A 20,770-nucleotide genomic window follows, 5' to 3' on the forward strand; every position below is an offset into this window, starting at 1 on the left:
ACACTCCTTAATTTATCTCATTTGTTGTCAGGAATAGGAACTATATGAGAACAATTTAGGAACCTTTTCTCTGGGTATCTAGTTTTATTTACTTGAGTTTGAAAATTTTGGCAAGAGTTCATCACCTGGAATAATGAATCACTGAATAAAGGGCAATTTGTCACTGTGGGAAAAATGCCAAAAAAATACATAAATCCTCGAGGTTTTCCATCAGCAGTAAATGCCTATGTTTCTAGAACTGGTGACTCTATTTAAGTGTATATAAACCTGGCCAAGCAATTCCTTGGTTTTAGACATTGTGAAGCAAAAAATTTAAGGTAGCCTCAGTAATCCCCTCAGGGAGAGCTAGGTGCTGATACAAACACATTACATAATAGCACAGATAGCATCATTTGACTGGCACCTCTTCTGTGTTCTTGGCCTTTATTTAGTGATTATTCATTGATGGTTTTTGGTTGCATATGTCATGCACCAAGATTATATCATCAATAAACTTCTTTCAGTAAATGGACAATAATGAAATACCATAATCAAAGCAAAGTGGAATTCCTCGTAAACTGACCAAAAATTATTGAGTGTAGTCTCCTGAAAAAGGAAATATTCTGTCACCTCCTGCACTGTGGTACTCCTACAGAAGCAAATGCCTCTCTCTTCTAAAAATCACAAGGTACGAAGATCTTGTGGTGCCTTCACTGTAGTGTTATGCACTCAATTAATTGTTTCCATACTACTGTGGACTCAGCTATCACTTTGATGAAGAAGCACAATGAGCTTTTTTCCTGGCATGCCGTGTCCTGGACTTTTCTTGCAATGTAAATGAAAGCTCAAAACACATAAGTAGCCTAGTAAGAACCTGAGATTGTCTATTTCAATTAATTCAAACTAGCAGCCTATGTTACTTAAGCAACCTCATATTTTACTTTACACTTTATTAAAATATGCTTTGCAACACTGAAGGTATAAGTCTACCCACTGATTTGGCAGTAGCAGGTTTCGGTACGCAGCGATGTAAGTAATGTATGGACATAAAGCTGAACTTGTTCTTTCTCATGCCTTCCCATGCTATCCCAGAACCTCTTACACCTCGTTTGGTGTGCCCCATAGACCAGAGTGGTGATTGGTATGAGAATCAACATCTCATTTTGAAGATAGTGTGGGTTCAATAAACTAAGATATGCTGGAAAACAGTGAAGCACAATCCATTTTTAAAACCTACTGACTTCTGAGTTAGGTTCCTAGATGACTTACATGCCTATGTAAATTTAATTTTCTATTTTTTGTTACCTCCCTCGCTAGCTCGCTCAGCCTGTTCACTCATATACTGTACCTTCTTTCTTTCATCAGCTTACTCAGTGTGCTAGGCAGTAAGCTGTTTGTCATAGGGTACCTGTCATTTCTTATATATCCGTAGAATGCCTCAGCTCTGCCAGAGATTACAGATGGTACTGTAATGTAAGTGCTATAACTCAGAGGAATGTAAAAATAAAATCTGGTACATCTGTGTTACATATAATGATGTTTTATTTTCTTTACATGCTCATTATACTCTAACTAAATGTGTCAAAAATTAAGTGAACAGTGCTCAGATCTGCAAGGATTATATCAAGGGATGTGATAAAATCCTTAGCTGGTACAGAATTCACTTCACGGAAGACAAAATATTTAAGTGTCAGTGGTTATTTTAACTGTACTGTGAATTATTCCATAGAAATAAGTCATATATTTATATGCAGAAACTGCTTCTGCCAGTATTAACTATTTACCACATTTCCCCCCACTCCACCCCTAATTCTTGATTATACATTTCAGTTCACCATCTCTGTTTATCACCCCTTCTCTACGTCTCCTTGCCATGCTCCACTAGAACCTCTTCCTTCTTTCCAGCTCAGTAGCCCTTGTTTAAACTTTATGGAAAGAGCTTCCTTTCTGTTTTGAGAACACAGGGATGTCCATTGACTGAGTCCCACAGCACCCTCTGTGCAAACTCTATCCAGGCATTCCCGTCCCTCTCCTCCTCCTCCTCCCATTACCTGTATTAGCTCATTACTGATGGATTACCCATATAGAATGTTTAAGCATATCAATATCAAAAATATGGAGCTACTGCTCCAAAAGTTATTACTAGTGCATTTGGGGGACTTCTAACATGATGCGATCTTTTAGATGGTCCATTAGACTATAGACCATGACACTTGCCTCTCTCTTGTATGATGTTTAGCCAAGCCATTTTGTCTCTGCTTTAATTTCACCATTTCGACAAAGTACTTTGAATTCTCAGAATGAAAAACATTATAAGATAGCTAGTTTTGTTCAGGGAGCTTACTAGTTCGTAGCTAAGTATGTAACAAAATAATTAAACCAGAGTCTGTCATTATATTCTGCTTTCCTCATGTCTCTTGTTCTCAATACCTATATTAGCCTAGAAATGTGTCTTTTTTTTTTATTTAAAAGCATATTAGAGTAAATATTGATCTCTTGGGTGTTGAAAACCTTTTCCTCCACTACGTATAGCAAGGCCTCTCTGTTTCCAGGTTACAAACCTCAGTTGTCTAAAGGGAGATAAAATTAATTTTGGGCTCAGTGGATAGGCTGATCCTATCATGACAGGCAAAATCTTTGTAAAATGTCCCAGCTCAGCAAAAGAGACACTTGTTTAAAAATGGTTTAGTTCAGCTAAAGCCTCCTCCTAGCTTGTTTCACTGCCTTATGCCCTGACCAAGGAACAGGTAAGCAAAGATGCAGTGGTCTATCATACCAGACTAATCCAGTTTTTGCTGGATTTTATGATACTAGCATGACCTGTCTACTATTCTAATGAAACCTTGTTTGGCTTTTCTGAAGAGAGTTTTAGTTATTACTCCAACAACCAAGGAAAAAAAGTAAAGATTCCAGTCATGATTTGACACTTGAAGCAGATGTACTCCAGAGGAGGACTAGAACACATTAAGTGCTCTCCTATAATTTCTGATATCCATGGTGGCTGTCACCCACTAGCTGAAGCTCATAAAAATTTATCAGCACTTGACAATGCACTTGGAAAGACTGAATTCTCTGGAAATATGCTTCACTGAGGAAACACAAGAAAGTTGGATTGCTTACAATGAAGTGATTGAAATGACTGCCAAGAAAAACGCATGCAGGTTTCATTATAACTATTAATCTAATAGGTTCATATTGTACTCTCTATTTAAATCAGAAACATATCTACAATTTCCCACACTTACACTACTATTAGCTTTAGGTGAAGAAAGGAAAAAACAGATGAGGCATCAGGCTTGGGACTGCAAGCACTATGTGTAACATAGAAGCAACTGTGGCCATTTTTTTTCAAAGCAAAACAGAAATGGAAACAAACAAAACCTTCTATAACTCTCCAGCCAATTTGCTTTCCATACAACAGGCTGCACTTGTTGTCTGTTCCAACCACTGCTGCAGACAGGCAGCCAGCCACTGGATTTCCATCCCCATTACCCTTGTCTTGCCATTCTCTACCCGATTTTCTCTCTACAAAATTAAAGGAAAGATTGGAGCTGAAAACCTGGTGCCAAATATCAAAATCATTTCCAGCCCATCTCTGATGTGACTGTTCAAAACACAAGAAGATGGGAACTGAAGGGTTTACATGCATCAGTGTGTCCAGAACTGCAGTCATGGGCTACCATATTAGAAATGTCTTTTTGTCTATCATCTATATTATTCCATAAAATATCTATACCCTAGGCCATGCCTATGGCACATACAGCCAGCTACCAAAACTGTCTTACACCCTGCAAAAAACTTGAGTTCTTTCATAAAAAGGTAAAGTACATAATGTGCCACAAAGTAAAGAGATCAAGGGGGTTTTCTAGTATCCAGCAGAAAGGGATTTTTCAAATAAAATTTCTACAAAATGCTGGGAAGCAAGTGAAGTCCCATGGTACTGGAAAATGTTTAAAAAATACCACTTAGGTCATCAGTCTTAGCCATAGGAAAAAACATTTCCTGGCCCCAAATCTGATCACTGGTTTAATCCTGAGTTTGTAAGCAACATATATGAATCAGACATGTATGAATTTAATGCCACTAAAAATACTTTTTACTTCTCTACCTCCATTGCCCAGAGGCAGGTGAAAAAAGAACTCACAATATGGATCAAAGAAGGAAAAGTTCTTTCTAGCCCCCAAAAGTAATCACTGTAAACCCTGAAGCATGGGATTAGTATAATATAAATACAGTATATACAATATATATTACACCACCTTTTAAATTCAAACCTCTATTAACTATCTTGTCACCTATATTAAGCAAATTAAAGTCTTAGCAAGTGTATTCAGTCACAGAATATTATCAATGCATTCTCGGAAAGAACTTCAGAAATTCTACTCTACAAAATAGTACTGCATCTTATGCTTTTAACCTGACAGAGCAGAGTATAAAAGATTGCTTCATAAAACCTATCATCTACTCCAATTTATTAATTAAGTTCCTAGTTTTTAGGAGATGTTAAGTCACAGAAAAATCTGGCTCATAGAAGGATACTATTTCCAGAAATTGTACAAGTATTTTACTTTTGGAGATTTTGACTGAGGTTGCTGAGAGGTCCCTGGTGTGCAGTACTGGTTTTTCAGTGTCAGATGCATCTTTGTAAATCAGATTATCTACATTTAAATATTTTTGGCAATCTGTCTTTTAATGAAGTTATGAGTCACAAGTCTTTTGTCATCCAGAAAATTCAGTACCCAAAATTATCCAGTTGTGGTGTTTCTGTGGTTTCCCAGTTTCTGACAAGTGCAGTGATGGGGACAGGAGTAACTAAAGTCAGCCTAGATAAGATATTGTCAACAGGAACCCAGCTGGTGCTTTTCAAACATGTTTGTAATGGCCATGAAAGTACAACTTCTCTGCCTGGAAAGCAGCTTAAGGTTTTGATTATGAGTTATTGGCATAAGTCTGAGATCCATTTGCCAGTCAGATCATCTCTTGCTGTCATTCCTTGGCTTATAGTCATCCTGGTCCAACAGTTAAGGGGTTCCAGTAGGGAACCAGACTCTGGCAGTTTGCAAGACTCTACTAGATCTATTTATCACCTTGATTTTCAGTTGACCTCTAGGTCATTTTTAGTAACAGAGGCAGAGGTCTGGGTAGTGAGACTTTTATTCCCAAAGGAGTCATATTTTCTTAATACACTGTTTTAATTTATGTAAGTTGCCCAGGTGCCAACATGATGGCCAGTACAGCAGATCTGAAAGAAACAATCAAGAGACAATGAGTAATTGAATGGCTTTGCTTAAATCATTATAAAAAAGTACCTGAGAGAACAACACACAATTCTATAGCAATAAGCAACACAGAATCTCTTTTATCAGACTTCCTTATCACACACAGTTCAGCAGCTAGTTTGAAAGGTTTTATATACAAAACTAACTAAAAGCAATATTTAACAGAGAGTTATTTTCTGCCACTGTAAATCATTGTTTAGCTTTATGCACCGAAACGGTGGAACTGAGTCCGTTATTTTCTGATGTTTGGATTTCTACAGTAAAGAATAGATGGAAGAGAACAAAGAGGGCATCTGACAAATATGACAGCCCAACTATTATAGCCCGGAAGGAAAGAAGAAAGGAAGACAGAAAGGGAAAGAAATGGCAGTGCTATGCTAGTAGTTGAGGGGTTTTTTGTAGGCTATACAAGGTAATTGGTTGTAATGTGAATTATGCTTCCCAAGCCAAATGTAAGAGTGCTTAACAGACACAGAGGTCAATTATCTCTTAGTACAGCCTGCTCAGAGAAAGAGGCTATTGCAATTAAAATACACTATTAAAAATGGTTAGCCATTTTAGTATTTTAAATCACTACCCTTCTCAAAAAGCTGTGCATAGTAATTCCTGTCATTGTATGCCTCACGGAATACTCTGTCCTTGGAAGAAAAAAATCATTAAAAATATTATTCCTCTGAGTTTCTTCTGGTATGAGCCTTGGAAATCTGAGGTTATTCAAATAAAGACATCAGAAACTTATTTCTAAGTATTGAATATTGCCCACTTCTAAGTACTGTCAACAGTATCAACAAAGAAAATTTAGAGATAAAGAGTACCTAGGAAAAAAAGGTTGTTATTTGCAAATGGGATTCCAGTTCTCAGTGTTGACAATCTGTTATGGTGTTGCAGATTACAGGGTAGTCAGACTCAAGTCAGGACTCCATTTTGCTTCTCACCTTTAATATGACTGGACTTTGAAATAATTGGTCCTCTTGTATCTCTTTGAAGAACTCTACCTAATTTTTGTGGCCTTTATTAAGAAAGTTAGATCTTTTTTGTTATAAACTTTTAAATATAAACTCTATTCAGGGTCATATGACATTTCATTTTGGACAGAAGTAGAATAAGCACTGCTCAAAAACACTGGTAAAAACTGTTTCAAAAGATATCTGATGCAAAACCAGATGTACTTTTCTTATAATAGTGCATTTACTTAAAGCAACAGATATTTTTCAGGATGTTTGATCCCAGATTCTCTGAAAAGGAGCTTTGTACAGAAAAGTTCATGCCATTCTATGGTGAGTGAAAAAGAAGGTGGGGCTCTGCCACTAAAAAAATTACGATATAAAGCACTGAAAGTGTTGTTTCACATAAACAAAATGTAACTTCTCATCAAGTAATTAGCACAATAAAAGTAAGAGCTGTGGTAAACGATAGAGATACAATGAGCAATGAGACCCTTTACCAACTGACACCAATAAACCACAAAGTTCTTTTTATGATGAACATTCTCAGCAAGGCTAAATATAGGATTTATTTAGCTATCACTTGAGAAATAGCTTTGTTTGAGAGCTGCTAGTAGAAACAGGAAGTGATTATTCAAAATCACCAATACAAACATGAAAATACATTCTCTTCAATAAGAAGAAATCTACCCAGCAAATGAACCCTTCTTCATTTTCTAAGTAAAGTCAGTTGAGAGGCAGCATTTCTCCAGAAAAGGGTTGAGTTTCCTTGCTTCAAAATACAGAAGATGCTTAAGCTGGACTTCCAGTTCAACACTGTATTATCTTGTGTACATTTTTGTTTGCTTTCTTTGCTATGTTCCCCTTCTGAGAGATAAGTTTCACTGATCTTCAATGAATTTTGTAACAGTGAAATCCATTATTTTACACACAATTTCAAAAATGGTAGCTTTGAGTTTACATTTTCTGCAGCACATCCCAATTTAACATGTTGAATACGCACTTGTCAGAGTATTGCAGCATGCACAAAGATTCTTACAAACACAATTACCTCTGATGTATTCATGACTGCACAAATACTTCATTCCTTAGCAAAACTCTTATTCTTGCAGAGTTTGAAAAATTTATTTGGGAAGACAGTAGTTGTTCTCATTTGGTTTTAAGGGGATTTTTTTGCCTTTCTGGAAAGGCAACATTGTTTTGAAGATTATTCGGTTCTACTCTAAGGTAAAGGTAAAATCATACTACTAGAAACAACTTCCTAAACGTAAATTTGTGGTGGAATTTCAGACATTGAACACGTTCCTTAAAATCGTCTTATTCAAGCATTTATACTTGGAATATATATACCTATTGCTTGCTTGCTTACTTATTTGTATAACTAGCTAGGCCTTTGTGATAATTTATTATTTAAGAATTTTATATAGTTTCCTGCGAGTGTTCAACTAGGTCTTATAAACAGAGAAAAACATATAAATAAACTAGAAAACACTACATGTTGGTCCAGCTTCCTGGATCAACATGCCAGCAACTCTCTGGAATATAAGCTAACTAACTAGCGTAGAATCCATTGAAATTTTTGAGAAGTTTTAGCAGACCGTGGTATTTTTCTGGTTCAGACATCTGCAGAACCATTTTCTACTTTAATGGTTGATGTCATCAGCAGCTTTACACATGACCACTTCTCCTGAACACTAGCAGAGAGGTGAAAAGGATCACAATTTTTTTTTCCAGCATAGGCTCAATGGCTGTTCAGTACTAACATTTAATAATTGTTGTCTCTGAGAACAATGGAAAACACTATATTTTTTTTCTTCATCATCTGCATTTTTAATTTGCTTTGCAGAACAAGTCTGCAAATGACCCAGGCAGGACTCAAGGGTATTATCCTGAACTACAGAGGCTGTGTTTATCCCAGTAGCAAAGAATATGCAAACAATCTCACAGTTTTCTCTTGTTTCAAAAAGAGGTTAAATTTGTCAGTGCATTGTATGGCTCACAACAGTCATGTTAGACCCCAACAGCACTGACTTCAAGGGCTTGGATGAAAACAGCAAATGGATGAAGGTAACTCCTGGAGGAACAAATGAATCTTTGAGGAGACAGAAGGACCCTTAAAATCCTTGATGTCTTTATATCATCCTTTTGCAAGAAAAATACATTGGATACACATAGGCTTATGATAGATACGAGGATATACATAAGGTTAAGACATCCCAAAATTAATCTGGCTAAAACTTTCCTTCTATCCACAGCTGCCTGTGTAACCCAAACTTCCACGATTCCTTGGCTTATTGTAATCCTTTGTAGCATGACACAACAATACGAAAGAGTCTTCTTTTACCAAAATGGTATGCACAGTTGAGAAGTCCACTTGCTCAGCATCACAGACCACAGAGAATACACAGCTCTTGCTGTTCTGACTCTCTGATGAATACAGTCAAATCCAAGGTTTCAGAAACCTTTGCAGAATAGCCTGGCTCACCTACATGAGTATCCCTGTTCACAGCCCTGACCTTATTACCCCGGAGCAAAGAAATTGTTAACCTTGAGAGAGAAACACATTTCTTAAAGACAGGGAACTAGTACATGACGCTGAAGTTCATGTCTGGAAGAGATCAAGACACAATAAAATCTCAGCTGTTCCACTGCAAACAGCTAAACCTACTTTTTGAATTACCTTTCCACCTGTGTATTCCAGGGTCTACATTCCATTAATTTGGTAAAGAATCAGGGAACAAGACAAAGAAAATATTTCTTCATTCATATTTTTACTAGTCTAGGAACACATTAGAATACTGTAGAAGACTACAAGAGCCTCAGGGAAGGTGGGTGGAAATTTAGTAACACTGAATATTCTCAGTCTAATAATTGTCCTCAAGAGGTATTTCTTACAATTGAAGCCGTATCATATTACTTGTTATTTAGTTTGTCTGTTTTGGGAGGATACAAGAGTTGTTTTGTTTGAAGTGCTAGTTGACTACATAGTGTACAATGAAAGTAGTTGAGTTTGCTAATTTGAAATAAGTCCTAAAGACTTTAATATTCCTTGCACTACAGCAACACAGAAAGTCATTCCTATTTAATTAGTTAGGCCAAAGTATTTGCAAAACAATTAAGAATGTAATTTAATTTTGGTGTTTGGTAAACATCCAGGGATTCATTCATTCTGAACTTATGACCTACATGTTGAGTTTACTTTGCAAAGTATCATTAAACCAGTCAGTTAGAACTCACAATTAAAATGCATGACATGGAAAACCTAATAAGTATATATCACAAATTAGAAATGTGTTATTTTTTTTTTTTTAAAAGTCTTCATAACTGAAAAAATGAACTGTATGGTCAAATCAAAATGGTGTCAAGGAAGTCCCCTTCAAAGGAAGTCCCTTTGAAACATTTCCATAAAGCCTGAGGCATTTAGCTCTTTAAGAAATTATTTTCCATGTTGCATCCTCTTTCCCATGGAATGACTAATTCAGTGTACAGGTTCCAGTAGGGCATTGTGCCTAGACAAACAGCTTCCACCGGTGCCTTTCAGGGTAGATATAGGGAGTGATAGCAGTATCACTGACTATATGCTACAGCCAGCCTGTTCCTGTGAGGAGAAGTTTCAGATGGCAATTGACAATTCAGCCTAGACACACGGGCACAGCAGCAGCTCATCAGTCACGTCAAAATTATTATGCATCATGCCTACATTACTACACACAAAAAAAAGCTATGTAAAAGGACACCACACTTACTCTTACAGGGATTTGGAAATGCCAGAATTAAAGTTGTCTATCCAACCTTTTTTTTCCCTCTTCTGTATATGTATTATGATTGTCTTTACTCACATGTTCATACACTTTCCTCCCCATGGGACTTCCTGGCACAGTCTCTAAATGGGTGATTATTCAAATTTTCATTTCATCTTCCTCATTGGTTATTTGAACTTACTTAATGACTATTAAAACCCGCAGTGATTATAAAATTATTCATCCCTTCCAATTCCTCATTAGGTTACTTACAGTCATGTCTAAATCCTTCTCAAGCACCAATCTTTTCAACGTCCTGAAGGGAAGAATGCATACTAAGAGTCCATCTTATAGTAGAAAAAAAAAAAGGAAAGTAAGGCCAGAATTGTCCAAATTGTCCATTAGTTTTCTGTGCCCAACACGAAACATCAATACATCATGTATTTTACAGTTCTTTATATACTCAAATTATAGTTCCGCTCAAGTCTAGATGCAACTGTGAGTGCTGAACAAGAGGTCTCTTCTCTGCCCGCAGTTTCTAACCTTGTTCACTTTTCCCCTTCCACCTTCTGCAGTCAATGGGACAGATCACTAAAAGAAGAGGAGCACTCTGAGCACAGCAAAAAAACAGACTCTTACTCTCAGCTCCCCTTCTGCCTCCTCAATGGTGAAGTCAGACACTTCACAGACAGATCAAGTATGAGTATTAAAAATCCAAATTATGCTAAAGACTGGGATCAAAGTTACACTTTAAAAACAAAATAAAGTTTCAGCAGGCTATCAAGGTTAACTCAGGCTTGATACTAACAATCATATAAGGGTTTATATGACCTCACCACCAGAGCAGCCTCCTGCAAAATGTCAGTACCCTCATTCAAAGAATAAAGGGTCTGGAGCTGCTAAGCAAAGAGATGTCATAATTTTTTTAATTGGCTGAAACTATATTATTTTCCCAGTTTATAAACAGATAATGTATTTCTACTCATAAAACTCTTGTAATGAACTTTTCTGAAGCACAAACTTAAAGCAGCTTCTTGGATGGTTAATTTTGAGAAAAAGGTAACTGAGAGAATGGTCTTCTAAAGGCATGTCCCAAAAGGCAGTCCCTGCAAGACTCCAACAGATACAGAGAGAAAGAGAATCTCAGGTCTTTAAAAGTTTGGATGCACCTGGCTCCAGTGGGACTAATGGCCCTGACTTTGATGGAGGGCCCGGTCCCCTGTGGTCAGGCAGACTGTGATGCTGTGCTGCATTTTTTCTTGCAGATGTCAGCGTGTGCCTGTTCTGCCCACGCTTGGATCCCTACAGTTCAAGTCCTGAGATTTGCCCAAGCAGAAACTGCCAGGCATCTAACACATATCAAATTCAAGCTTGTTTTCTGTGATATAGCCAGACATCCACAATAGACAAGGCTGAAACCACCAAACCCATTTTACATGTGACCTAAGCAAGAATCCAGCTCTCCAGAGGCAAAAGGCTAGTAAATTAACCTACTGCGTCACCTAACCCTTCACTATTGATTAGTAATTATTCTTTTCAAATGAAGCAAGGACATAGGACATAAGGTCATCTACAGTATATCCTGAGAAAAGCCAATGTTTCCTACATCCTTCCATCCATCACTGTTGAGCACTGACTTGAAAGAAAAAAGTTCTCATTGAAATACAATTAAAAAAGTAATTTAACTCAGTCTGCATAAAGCAGGAAAAGCTTGCAGATGTGAGCTAGTTCTGAGACAGGCATGACAGGCACAACTATGGTCAATTTCTCTTCAATCTGAAGAAGCCATTGGAAAATTTGATAAAAGAAGCAGTCAATGAATAAATAAAACAATCAGGGACGAGTGGTCCTAGTGATGCCAGTTTACAGCTCACAATTCATACTGTCTCTCTTTGGCCATACTGGCCTCTCTTTGATCATTGCTTTCCTTTTTATCTTTTCCTACATCTGATTAATTGATTGAGAAACATGATGCTCATACAAATGCACTGATTAAATTGTTTTATTACCTAGAAAAACCCACTCTACCTTCTTTTGAACTATAAATGTTGCAGTTAAAAGAACCATTGAGAAAATAAATATATCTATATCTTTTAAGAACATAGCATCTCTGAGGGAAGCAGTGGCCCTGTATTGTCCTATGCGATAACCAATGTTATATTCTCCAGAAGATTGACTTAGCCTATAGAACTAGCAAATGGAACAGGTGGGACCATGTTCTAAGATCTGAATTTCCAGAAATCCCAACTGAATCTAAATCTAAGATATGTTCCATGTTTTGAAGCTGACTTATAATGGACTGGATTTAAGGTGAGATCCCAGGTCACAGGCGCACTTTTGGACACCAGAAATTTGTTTTCTTTTCAATCTATCATAAACACAAGCTTTTCTGCAGTAGCATAAATTCTATGGTACAAGTTTTGAGCAGACAGAAACATCTCAGTCTTTAGGACATTCTTTCTACAACACAGTGAATTGTTAGCTTCCTTGAGGAACTAGTGATATTGCTTTATTTCAAAAAAATAAGAATGGGAGTCAGCTAAAAGTCACCACACAGTTTTCCCATGATTTTGAAAGGTGCTGCTTCACTTCAAACTAAAATATATCATAGGTTTACAATTTCTTCTATGATTTCAGAAGACACATGAGAATTTCATGCATAAGTTATATGATTCCACACATAGCATGGGAAATGCACTACACAGTGTTCTCAATACATTAATGCCATAAGTTTACAGTAGCAATTAGAGCACACAGAGTAAAATGTGCATTTGGATTATATTCTGTCACTCACTATATTTCAAAGGTACTGAAACTCTTCGCCACTTCATGGTGAGTTTATGATTCTAATATCTTAAATACATATGAAGTGTATTTTATTTGAAGTCACATGTGACATATAAAAAATAGAGGAATCTAAATTTCCGCACTTTGCCTAAGGCCACAATATGCAGGTATTTTAGAGTTAAGGTTATCATACTACTCAGTTTGGGAGCGTTTGGGGTTTTTTTTATTTTTTTCTACATTAGGAATCTCAAAACATACTATATGCACTGGATCCAATTCTCAGCAACTTGGCCTGTTGCTACCAAAGTATTTAACTAAAAAGAACTGACCTAAAAAGAAAGACTGGCCTGAAGTGTAGCCAGGCTCCTATCTAATGTGCAAGAAGAGAGGAGTGTATCACTCCTGAAGGTGAAAGCAGAGAGCAAAGCCACCCAGCACAGCAGCCTGCTTGACTCAAGCCAGAACAGCCTCCCTTTTCTATCTTTTAATGTGCTCTGTATTTAGCTTTATATCAATATCTATTCTTCTTTCTAATCCCAAATATAATAATTTTTTTTCTAGTGTACCATAAAAAAGATCCATGTCGTACCCTTCTTTAGATAACCCAATACTATGTTCTATAGCTCCTATGTAGCATTTCTAAGATCTCTTCTCTATACACATCATCTTTTGTCTATACACATGGACCATCCTAAACAACTGATTCAGCCAAATACTATTTTTTTTTTAATATATATCTTTTCAGCAACATCTTCTCTGTTGCTGCAATACAAGGTATGTCTTCATTCTTCTCAAGGCTCTTTATTGCCATCTTTGGTTTGGAATGCTTCCCCTCAAGTTTGGAAGGAGCTTTCATAAACACCCAGAAAGTCCGCTCTCATACCAGCTCATCCTAAAAAATTATTTTGTCCTACGAAACGATCTGGAGAAATTTTGCTGGTATGCTGAAACTGTAATTCACAGCAATATAGCATCATTTCTTTCTTGTCTTCTTTTACTTCATCTTTCTGTTGTCCCTGTTTTTATTTAGATTGTGCACTGCCTAGTGCATCTGGGCCTCACATGCAGCTTCTCTGGTATATATCAACACATATAACATAAATAATGTTGGCAACTGTTCCACCCTATTTCTGAGGCTGATTCAAATGTAGGGCAAAGCATACTTCACTTTTGTTGATTTACGCAATCAGATGTTAATGTATCGCATCTTTCAGATTCTGACCAAGTTAATGCAAAATTAAAGCATCCTTCCCATTTTTAAAGTTTAATAGCTTGTCTGATTTCCTTCAATAATATAATTCTGAGTAATGCAAACTTTATCATATAATTTCTTACACAAAATACTTGGGCAAACTTTGGAATGCCTTCCCAGATTGATGTAGGACCTCCTTCCTCTGGCATTTGTTGGAAAGATGCTTTCAGTTTCTCTGCTCATTGAAGCTGAAGCAATCCTAACAGGTTAATAGACAAGAAATGTCTTGTCTGTGGATGAAATCAGATTCTTGTTCTTGGTTGCTCTAAAAGAACGAACAACATAAATTTGATCATGACTCCGTACAACTCCTAATGAACAGGTATAAAGATTATAAAAAACGAAAAGAACAATTAATTTCATCTGAGAGTTTAAGCAGATAGTGGACACGAAGAGCAAATTGAAACTAGACAGTTACAGCAAACTGAGGCCAAGATATTTATTAGCAGAGCAATCTGAAGACCTTTTTATTGTTTACACTAATGCTTTCTTTGAGCAATCATGTGTTCTAGAATTGTAAATCCAATACATTTCATGAATGCTAACATCCTGTGGAAAATAACTAGTTTACTAGAGTTGGATTATAAAGAAGTTTACTCCTTTGAAAAGGAATTTTATAGCCAGCAGATTTACTAAATCCAATAGTTCCCTATAGTGCCATATTTCTAATTTTTTTAGAAATTAAACCCAACATTAACATAAAAATGTCAGTGGCTGAGTATGTAAAATAAGTTTTTCTTAGAATTCTTTTTTAAAATATGCACACCTGAACTAGAATTATAATGGCTTTGACACTATGGATTAACATCATATAAGAGACCACAATTATGTCAAAGCAGCCCTTTCACTCTCGGAAGGACAAAGTAGATATTTTTGAATGTATAAGTTAAGTGAACAGTCTGGCATTCATATCTTCACATATTTCAATAGCAGTTTTTTTCCCCTCTGGCACTTGTGGTTTCGATGTATCACCCGCCAGGAAAGGACATTGTTCTTGAAGGTTTAGTAAAAAAGCACTAAAATGTAACCACAAAAGAAGATTTCAAGTATCATTAAGGATCTGATTTAAACCCACAACAGCAAAGAAATTTAAGAGTAAGTCAATTATGACTGACACGTGTCCCTTAACATATGCTAGATACTGCTTGCTGCACATGCAGGAAGCTATTAAAACCATTTAACAATACATTTTGTGTGATGACAGCCAGATCAAGGAGCACAGTCAATTAAAACAAGAGATAGATAAATTCAAAAATTATGGGAGCTAATTCAGTACAGGGGTGTAATTAAAAGTTCAAGTGGTTATGTAAACCTTTGTAGTTCACTTGTCGGACTGTCAGTCACATGGTAACAAGCTGAAGGGACCCTGCAAAGAACCATGACTTTCCCCTTGGCTGCCTACAGTGGGTCCTCCAAACTCAAACACAGATCTCTGCACAGAGGTGATTTTCTGTATAGAAATAGCAGTCATTGCAAATCCTGCTAAAGTTACTGTGAGCTGCAGGTGGTTAAAACTTTTGTCTGTAAGTCTGACTTCTGAAAATTTTGTTTGTGGATATTAGCATTTGGTCACCATGAAAATTGATATTTGGTATAAAGACACTCATGTTGCTTAAAGATAGAAACAGGTGAAGAGAATCCTGAAATTTGGATTCTATGGTTTGGAAAACCCTTCAATAACAAGATTAGAGTCTCTTCAAAGATTTCCAGAAGAAAGAGAGGAAAAAAGGGAGGGAGGGAACTGAAAGTACTATGTTTCTGGTACTTTACTTGTTTTGCAGGAGGTACAGCTCATTAAAACACACTCAAAATGATGCTGCTAGGAAAGCAGATTTTGAGTGAATGTTAGTGAGGTCTGCAAATCAGAGTTAAATTCTGCAACGCAAGCAGAATTCACCACCTCCCACAGCCAGATGGGATGTGGTTTAGTAAACATTTTTTTGCTGTGAGACCCAAAGTTATTCACACAGAGGGCACAGACAGACCAAAGCTCCTCTGATAGCTCCTTGTCTAAAAGCCACCCAGCCACATTCACATAGCACCAGGCTCCAACTAATGCTATGATCTAACAGCTCTGGCAAGTTGGAGCCTAAATGGGGTTAGGACAACTCTATTTCTATCTGCCCATATAGAGGTAACAAAGAAGGCATGAAATACAGATTCTTGTCCATATTTTGATACTAAAAAAATCTCTAACTTTTATCAAAGATTGTCTCCTCTCAATATCACTTTTCTGTCCCTTTTTTCCTTGATTTTTACTACTTAAATTGCAATTTTTTCAGTACTTCTTTTATTACAGCACCTAAAACAGTAATGGACTGATGGTTCATTTCTGCATTTAGGCTTAATAGGAAGAGAACTACAACTTGTGGTATAAACGGTAAGAACATGTTCTAACTCTTTCCTGGCACATTCCATCCAACAGTATGGAACATCTTGTTATGAATTAATACTCAACCTCATACGAGCATTGTCTCCACATTTCAGTAGGGCACAGAACAGTTACTAAACTTCCCCAAGGTCATTGAGAAGTCTCTGTCAAAACAAGAATAGAACACACATGATTGCCAATTTTTACTTTAGCTATATCATGATTATTTCCCTGACACACAATATCTCTTTATGCATATGTCCTTAGTAATAAAAAATAGGGAAAAGAAATACCTCAGATATATATGATGCAGTCTATAAGCAGAAATCTCACTAAACAATATGTCTTTCAAATTTTTCCATGAGGCATCAACATCTCTTTAAGGACTTTATCATCGTTACTGACACATAATCATTCCTTGCAGGTGGAAAACATTGTGCTGAGAGATAATTGGGATAGTTATTGGATACGACTCCTCACTGGTTTTAAGGCAGTATTAGTGCATGATTGCATCCTGCTCAAAGAAAAGAATGAATATTCTCTGCATTTATGTCAGATTGAGTGATTTATGGGTATTGTAAGTACTGCACTAGATTATAAGGTCTAACATTATCTGATGGGATGCAATATAAACTTAAAATATGGATGCTTTCCCCTTAGAGAAGAAAAGCTGTTTTGGCTGTTGGAGTCACAGTTACTGTTGGTTTATCTGGGTGGGGTAATTTGATCTCAGCTTATGTGGAGGAAATTGTCATCTCACAGTGCCACACTCACTGTAAAAGGAACAAATATTGTGAAAACCTTTCCTAAACAACAGGGCTTACTAATGAAAAAAATCTGGTATCTGTAAATAAGCACTTTGCTGATACATTTGTGAGCAGTAAATCACTTTTAGGAATCCTATTTGTGGTGGACAGTTTAAATGACTAAGCAAACCTTGGTTCCTCAAATATGGGCTTGGGTTTCAGATTATGTGGGAGAAAAAGGGGCAGTTGAAGGGAGACACCTCTTCATCCTACAAGATCTTTGAAAGGGAAATCCCTGCCCCTAACTGGGGAGGGGAAAATCCCCTACCTGAAGCAAGAAAAATTATAGCTTTATGTAGCAAAGAAACCTCTAAGGAAGCATTAAATTTGCTATTCTTTTTTCTCCAGGATAATATTCACACATACTGCACATGGACATTCAGGTGTTTCGTTTATTCTAATTGTGTCACACCCGAAGAATATTAAACAGACAAAACAGTGTGCTCTATGTGAACAGCAGGTGTGAAATACTAAGGAAACAAGGATCGTTTTTCACGAAAATGAAGGACAGTTCTCTAACAAAGCTAATGTTTTGTCTTTAGTTCAAAACTGGTCTGACCCAAAGCCCACTGGAGACAATGTAAGTTTCTTCATTAACTTCAGGGAGTTTTGGATCAAGGCCAGTATTATTCCTGTTGTTAGGGCTCATTGTTTAATTTTAGTAAAAGAAAACTCTTTAATTTCCTTTTTTAGAAGAAGAAAATGTAAAAGACCAAGTGTCAGTTGTGTCCATTTTTTTATTAAAAGCTTCTTCACTGGATACTTTGTCAGCAGAATGAGTAAGTCATGGTATATTTTTAAGATTTTTCTCATTCAATGAAAAGGAATGTCTGAAATTAACAGCCCCAAAATTTACACCTCGTGCTATGGAAGCTTCCCAGGAAGGGGGAGAGGGGGAAAAGTAAAGAAACTAGACATAATTTTATTGCCTAGGAAGACCTTTGGCTATTGTTTTGTGAGGTTTTTTATGGGATAGAATGTCACTATGTGCAATACTACAGGCATTTCCAGTCATTGTTTCATATACCGAATTCCCATTGAAGTCAATGGCACTGTTGCATGAAACTCCATGGCAGGATATGGCTGTAAGAGCAGTTAATTTTATCCTAATGTAACAAGTCAGATGACTGAAAAGTGATCACTAAGCCAGCTGATGACACCCCTGAAGCTGAATTTCTTTTGAAAAAAATAAGAAATATATAAGACATCAAGCCCAGACTCCCCCTGCTGTTACTCCACAGCAAGAGAAGCTCAGGTGAAGTGTTTGTAACCTTCTCACTCTCTCTGTCATCTGCTCCCCCCTGAAGTTCCAAGAGCTGAAGAGGAGAAAGCAAGCTCTTCCACTATAAGAGAAAAGCTTCTCTGATGCCAAAATTCCAGTTCCACCTTTCCCCAGACCAAACCAAAGCTTGCTGCCAAGATGTCATCACGTGTCTGCTCTATTTCACAGATACCTGGCAAAGCAAACCACACAGACTTTTGAAAGATGTAACAGTCACAGAATTTTTTACTTTTGTTTTTTTTTTTCATTATGGTCAGCACTTACATGCTGGATCATCCTTACCTCCGAAAGTCTGGTTTAATGGTAGCAGTTACCATCTCAGCCTAATTCTCAAGTGATCTGTCACCTGAGTCATTAAATTCAAAGTGGTGTCCACCTATATATTTTCAGTTCTTAATTCATGTGAGTCCTTCACCATGGGATGCAGGGCAGCAATCACGAAATAAGTCCAGAAGAAACATTCTGTTACTGGGGGAAAAACTCAGCCAGCTGCACCAGAGACATAGGCTGTTGGCAATATTGCAGGGTGTCCCAGACTCAGCTCATGGCCATGCATAAGACTGCCTTTCCAAGTGGCCTTCAAAACCAACCATTTCTAGGCATGTTGTGTTTAAGACATCAGTTTCATGGATATGGTTTCTCCAAACATTCAGCCTTGTGGCTATTCTCAATTTTCCATTATTATACAGTGCCTGAGGTGACTCTTAAAAACAAATTCTGATGGAAATGTTTTTGTCAGTTTTTTGAGGAATGGAAGAATTGTCTCATTGTAAAAAGAAAAAAGGTGATAACACAGCTCCTGTAAAAATGTCTGATTCTGAGATGTGAAATTTAGCATGGGTCTCTTGTGTTTAGTTCCAGGGTAAAAAATAGATTGAGTGATAATAAACAAGAGAAAATTCATTCCTGTGCATGCTTGGTAGACAAGCAGCCTGAGGAAGAGTGTTTGCGATATCATCCCATGATAGGGGAGAATGCTTTTTAGTCTCTGGAAAATGGATAGCATGTTATATTGGTTCTCAACGAATCTGGGTTTTGTCCTGTTTCTGCCACTGGCCTCCTGAGTGACACCAAGAAAATCATTTTTCTCTATTTTGTCTCCACTTCCATAGCTTTAAAATCAGGAAAACATATGCTTACCTTTTTTTTTTCTTCTTCTTTTTTCTTCTTTTGTTTTTTTTTAAAGATCTCTCAGACCCCTCAATTAAGGATTCAGAAAAGAGCTAGATAGTGTTAGTATTATTATGAATAGCCTAAGTCAACATGGGAATAAAGCAGAAATTATGACTCTACAACTCTACAATTCTCCAGAGTTCAGTCTGGCACAAAATTATTTTGTATAAGAGCATAGAGAAACAAGGTAATAAGGGTACTTTTCTTAAAACCGCCACTGATTTAGGGTACTTCAGACTTATGAAGTCCAGTTTAGATGTTTTCTGGTTTTCATGTTTTCTTCTGATGACATCAACTCCACTTCAGGAAACACAGAGGACTGAAAACAACGAAGAATGAAAAACAGCATCTTTAAAGTCAATTTTATTTCAAATAATAAGTTATTTCATTTTATATTAAAAAAACATACTTAGTTGATGGTTTAGGAGACCAAATGCTGCGTCCTTTAGGACTACATCCACAGACGTATGTATGTATGGACACACATGTGTATCTATATACTTTAATTAATGTTTGGTTCTGTAAAGCATTTAGAAGAAATAAAAAAGAATAAATTCTGGTCTCTCAACTATTTGAACTGACAATATCTCATTAAGTTGAGAGATTAATTTTATTCCATGGGCATGGCAAAAAAAGAAGTCAAAAAGTTTACTCAGAGCCAAGGACAACAGGGGAATTGCCTTTTTCAAGAAACATGGCTGTACGAAACTTGCAAAGTTTACGGAATCTTTCTGGTTTGTATTGCTTTACAAGATCTGACAGAGGAGTATTGTTTCCAGAAGTGTAACTTCTTAATGTGTTTCCCAGAATTCTGAAAATATGGTATGTAGGTACTAATGGTCTAAGGGTCACCTGTATCCTGCTGGAATAACCTTACCTATACATGGATAGAAGTAGGTAGTGACATATATAGATGTACTCTTTGGTTTTTTTCCCCAATAGATTCTTGAGAGTTACACAAATCTATTGAGATACTAGGGATGTCTTTAGCACAGGATAAGTATGCTTTCAAATCTTTAAGTATTGAAAAAACTTTCTGCTTTGTTATTTATTATTATTTAGCAGAAAGCACAATATCCTTCTTCCTCTGCCTCTTCATTTCACTAAATGCCTCACAGGTAGCAGTGAAAGGAGGTGTGAAATTCTAATACAAACTA

The 20,770-nt window shown here is 36.7% G+C and overlaps 1 long non-coding RNA gene across 4 annotated transcripts in view; it reads right to left on the reverse strand.

Moving 5' to 3' along the window:
• Nucleotides 1-5,128: 5,128 nt before the first annotated feature.
• LOC113970606 overlaps nt 5,129-20,770 on the reverse strand; it is a 48,643-nt gene continuing 33,001 nt past the window's right edge. For 2 of the 4 annotated variants that reach the window (XR_003535230.1, XR_003535222.1), the window contains exons 3-4: nt 16,440-16,516; nt 5,129-5,221 (exon numbers count right to left, since the gene is read on the reverse strand). This is a non-coding gene — a long non-coding RNA (uncharacterized LOC113970606). Of the gene's footprint in view, nt 5,222-14,192; nt 14,998-16,439; nt 16,517-19,248; nt 19,933-20,770 lie in introns of those variants that run through there. The other 2 variants (XR_003535226.1, XR_003535229.1) reach the window with 2 other exon arrangements.

The sequence above is a fragment of the Neopelma chrysocephalum genome, unplaced genomic scaffold (genome assembly GCF_003984885.1).
Source record: "Neopelma chrysocephalum unplaced genomic scaffold, ASM398488v2 Primary Assembly neopelma1_23, whole genome shotgun sequence".
Classification (NCBI taxonomy): domain Eukaryota; kingdom Metazoa; phylum Chordata; class Aves; order Passeriformes; family Pipridae; genus Neopelma; species Neopelma chrysocephalum.